Source organism: Desmodus rotundus, chromosome 4 (genome assembly GCF_022682495.2).
Source record: "Desmodus rotundus isolate HL8 chromosome 4, HLdesRot8A.1, whole genome shotgun sequence".
Classification (NCBI taxonomy): domain Eukaryota; kingdom Metazoa; phylum Chordata; class Mammalia; order Chiroptera; family Phyllostomidae; genus Desmodus; species Desmodus rotundus.
This window is the reverse complement of record NC_071390.1, coordinates 164,681,526-164,686,748: the sequence shown is the minus strand read 5'-3', so window position 1 is coordinate 164,686,748 and position 5,223 is coordinate 164,681,526. Positions and strand designations below refer to the sequence as shown.

General features: G+C 37.4%; 1 non-coding gene across 1 annotated transcript; it reads right to left on the bottom strand.

Annotated features, from left to right (window-relative positions):
* Positions 1–287: 287 nt before the first annotated feature.
* Positions 288–448, bottom strand: LOC112316939 (U1 spliceosomal RNA). Its single transcript, XR_002976050.2, has one exon. It is a non-coding gene; the product is annotated as a U1 spliceosomal RNA (small nuclear RNA).
* Between the last annotated feature and the right edge of the window lie 4,775 nt (positions 449–5,223).

The window sequence follows — 5,223 nt, the reverse complement described above, 5'->3', positions numbered from 1 at the left end:
GGAAGGAGTGTTCGGCAACTTCTGTCGTACTGGGGAGGAGAAAGGATAGAAAGAATCAATAAGAAAAAAAACACTACATCTAGATGAGAATGAGTCTAGATACTCAAACTACATAACAACTCTTTAAAAATACACAAGAATTTAAAAATGACTTAAGTACCACGAGGTAAAAAAACCAAAAGTTACAAGATGTGAATTTCCTTCTTTATGACACAGACATTTTCTGTAAATGTTGTTCTTTCTCTAAATTTTTTTTAGGAAGCACGTGTCTTTTTCTACTTTTTTTTTAGGGGAGAGAGCAGACACTGTCTCCCACTATCCCAAACTGTGCAGAGTGCCTCTCGTTTGCAGAAATCACAGGGGCCAGCAACCCCGAAGTGCGGTGGGTGAGCCTCGCCGGGAGAAAACCACCTTAGTGGCCACGATGTCTCCCCTTCCAGGTAAGTATTTTTCTACTTCTTTTAAAAGATGGCTATCATCCAATTAATATCAGTAAACATGTATGCAATCGATGACTAAAACAATTAAAATATATTAATTATTCTGAACCTCTTCAAAACAGTGACTCTTTCACTCATATTATATCCAGTGCTTAACAAATGTGTTACCAAAAATAGACTCTTTAGAAAAATCTTTTTGAGAAGTGAATGAACGAGTGAGTGAGTGATGCTCTCAGGTATCCACCTCCCTCCCTCTCTCTGCCTCTCTTCCTCTCTCTCCCTCCTCTCCCTCCCCTTCTCTCCCGTCCCTCTCTCCCTTCCTCCCCTAATTATGGCCTTTGTTCTCATCCCATCTTTCGACAGAGACCTTTTTTTCTTACCGGAAACAATTATTATCTATGCCATTATTTTACATTATTTTTGAATAGCATTTATTACCCCCTGACATATATTGCTCATTTGTGTGTTATCCCTCCCTACTTGATATAAAATTTATCAGAGAAGGACTTTAATAATTTTGTTCACTACGTAACCTCTCCAAGGGACCTAGTGTATCAGGGTCTTTATTAAGGGATCGATAAATATATATTGAATGTAAAAATAAAGTTAATGAGTGAATATATAAGTGAATTAGTGAGTAACTAGATTTCATTATGAAATGTTTTGAGAAGCTCTTCTGCGCAAGGAGCTGAAATAGTTTAAAGTTAAAATGTATATTTTTTATTTTATTTTAAAATAAAAATATATTTTTAAAAAATGTTTATTTTTTGTGTTTCAAGCAGGATGGGCTGTTGGAGTAGAAGGAAAGAGAAGATCTGTTTTCTATACCCACATGTACAATACCTCCCAACCCCTGAACTAGTTTCCCACCCTACCAGTAGTGCAGAAGTCTTCCCTGTTCTCCTCCTTCTCACCAGCATTCATGATTGCTTGTCCTTTTGACGGTGGCTATGCTAACGGGTGTGAGGTAGTATTGCATTATGGTTTTGATTTGGATATCCCTAATGACTAGTGATATGGAGCATTTTTTATGTACCTTTTAACCTTTCATATATCTTCTTTGGAAATGTGTATTCATATGTTACAATTGATTCATATTCAATTTTAATTGATTATTTGCTTTTTTGCTTGAATTGTATGAGTTCCTTAGATATTTTAGATATTAACTCCTTATCAGGTATATGTTTTGCAAGTCCTGTTTCCTATTCCATAGGTCGTCTTTTCACTTTGCTGTTTGTTCTAGATGCTTTTTCGTTTGATGTAGTCCCATCTGTTTATTTTTGATATCCTTGTGCTTTGGAGCTATATTCAAATAGTCACTGCCAAGAACTATGTCAAGGAGTTTTTTTACTTTCTTTTCTCAAGGAGTTTCATGGTTTCAGATTTTACATTTGCATCTTTAATTCATTTGAGTTGATTTTTGTGAGTGATGTAAGATAGGGGTTTAGTTTCATTTTAATCTATTATTTTAAAACAATCATAAGATGTTGGAAAAGTCTATATATATAGATGTTTTTCAAATATATTGGATATATATGAAAAATAACATCAGAAATATTAAATACAAAGTAATAAAAAGAAAATGTTATTTATGAAGAGTAATCTAAAAAAACATGAGATAATTGCTTGAAAAATAGAAAGTAACAGAGAATAAACTGTAAAAGATAAACAAAAAGAGATAAAAGATCTGTGAGAGAGTGGGACACTTTTAACACAGGCACAGAAGGTATTACACATGGGTAATAGAAGCTCTCAAAGAAGAAAAGCAAAATAAGAGAGCTATATACTGAGCTAGAATCTGATCTATCATAAAATTAAAAATGAAAACCCTTTGAGACAATATAATGAAAGGATAGGAACACACAGAAGAAAGACCACTATGTGTGCCCAAGAAGATCTACTCCGAAAAAAACTAAAATTAAGATCAAGACTATATTATTTGTAAATGATTTGCATATTTAGAAAAAATACTTCTTATATGTAGGCAAAAAGAACAAGAAAAGAATATTTGATTATCTGCACCTTTGCAGGGTTATTTACAACAGTCAAGATACAAAAGCAAGAGCAATGCCAGTGCCCATGGGTAGACAGTAGGACAAAAAGTGGTGGTGCGCGTGCGCAGCGGAATACTACTCAGCCATCAAAAAGAACGGGATCTTACCATTTGTGACAACAGCACGGATGGACCTGCAGAGCATGATGCTAAGTGAAGTCACTCAGACAGAGAAAGACAGATACCATATGATCTCGCTTTTATGTGGACTCTAAAGAATAGAATAAATGAACAGACAAAATTGAAACAGACTGACAGAACAGACAGATGTTGCCACAGGGGAGGGGTTTGGAGGTCTGGCTGAGAGAGGTGAAGGGATCAAGATGTCGAATTGGTGGTTACGGAACAGTCATGGTGCTGCCGGGTACAGCATAAGGAACGGAGTCAGGAGTGTTGCAGCGGCTGTGTGCGGTACCAGGTTGGTACTTAAGGCATCCGGGGGAGCACTTTGGAAAGAGTGTAATAGTCTAGCCACTGTGCTGCACACCTGAAACTAATGCAAACTAATATTCAATGAAAATTGTAAGTGAAAAATTTTAAAAAGGGTGAAAACTTCCAAGAAGAGAGTATTTGATTATCCTCACGCCCTCTCTGCTGTAGCTGCCACGGAGGTGTGAAAGCAGCAACGCACACAGACAGTCTTGTGTGGGCTCCAGTTAAACTATAGGTGCAGTCACAGGCACGGCCTACATGGGGCCTGCAGGCTGGCCTTGGCCAGTCTCTGGTCTGTACTGCGGGAATACGGTTCATAAAAAGGAACTGAGCGTGCCAGTCTCTTCTGGTGCATTTTACATCTCCTTACATCTCACAGATAGGAATGTCACAATATCTGGGTAGGAAAAGCTCCGAATGTGTTAAGTGTTCTGTATTCATCATGAGAGTGAGACTTCACAGTGCCCTTCTGAGGTGCAGATTTAAAACAATACACACTGAGGAAACTGCCATTCGGTGGGGTTAAATGAGTTGCGTAAGGCCACATACTGTCAGAGCCAGGATCTGAAAACAAATCTTTCCATCGCAATATGGTTTATGCCATGACCATATTCCTCTGCTACTTCATGTCTAGAATATTCAGAAGAATGAGTTTGATATTGGATGAGTGAGTCTTCAAAATTCAATCCTCTACCCAGGATTTTCCCTAATAATGCTAAAAGGATGTCAGTGTTGAGTCTTTGAAAGAGGTAACTGGTTTATCCTCCAACCAGGAGGAGGATTATGGTTAAAAGGATCATGCTAATTAGTCCAGAATCTTACTTCACAAGCAGTATTGACTACAAGATCTGAAACTCTGGAGCAAGACAAGTTCCAGTCAGTCTTTACTTGTTGTTGAAGCATGAAATTGGAGCTCCCTAACGAGTTCTGTTTGAGATGTTAACATTCTGTCGGTGTGGGCTGTTCCCGCCTTCTCTTTTGTTTTTACCAATGTCCATTTCCCAGAGACATAGGAGAACAAGTTTCTCTGTTCTCCTCTCATTATATAACAGAAAGAAAAAAAAGAGAGAAATCACATTATTTTGGACTTTTGTCTCGGGGTTTTATACCCAAGTAAAAATAGTGCAAAGTGTGAAACAAAAGATTCTTTTTAAAAAAAATTACTTAAGAAAATGAACCTTTACAATGTGCGTGTTCCGAGCTGTAGCCGTTTTTTAGGCAACTCTGGTTCTTCACTGTTGTGCTTTCTCCCGGGAGAGCAAGGTTGTCACGCAGTTCACTAGATACTTTTCTTTGTCAAAGCAGAGGAAGACAGATTATTAAGGACTCATCTGACCTGGAACCCTCTCATTTGGGCCATCTGTCTCCCTGTGCTTTCTTGAGGGAATACAATAAAAGAACTTTTTTTCCCTTTTCCCCCTCATTTAGTGTTTTAGGAGATTGCGGCCTGTTAAGCCCTATTCTGAGAATCTGAACAAGGAGAGACCCTGCCACTTTGAGCAATTTTTCTTTTCCTTTTGTGCTTCTATTTCAGCTGGAGAAATCACACACATTTTCCTCTAATACTGTTAAGGGAAAGGCTATCTTAAGATTGCTGTTCTCAAGGCCAATTTTGTTCTACCATTATTGTTCTGACTTTGAGGATGTGATCTCAGAATGGATGTCCACAGAAGCCTCACCTGGCAGGTGGACACTCACAGGAAATCAAGTGACATGAACTCATTCTTTAAATCGCAAATGGCGCCTGTGTGTAGGTGAAATATTTGCACTGTGATAATAAAAGGGAGGAAGGAAGGAAGGGAGGTAGAAAAAATTTTAGCATTTCATCATAGCTAACATTGTTTGAAATTCCCTTTTCTAAATATAGCTGAGAGAGATAAAAGGACAAGTATTTGTGATTCATAGTTTAAAAAGAAACAAAAATAGTTTGAAAAATAAGCCTGTCTATAGGAAATCCATCAATATTTATTATATGTAAAAAATACTTAATGATTTCTAGTCCATGTAAAGGTATCACTGATATAAGAGAAACAGAAGTATCAAACCAAAAGCCAACTTATTTGCCCACTTTTCATTTTGGAAACTACAAGCCACTGCACCATCGTTTGACAGCACAGTTACGCAGGCTTGCTATGGTACACTGAGCCTAAATTATTAAAAAAATTGCTTACAGTAAGAATAGTTTTATGGTTATTAATCTCATAGTGGTATCAATGATAATTGTTCCACTTGCATATTCAGTAAGACGTGTTAGCAATCTACCATGTGCCAGGCACTATTCTAGACCCTGAGAAAGAA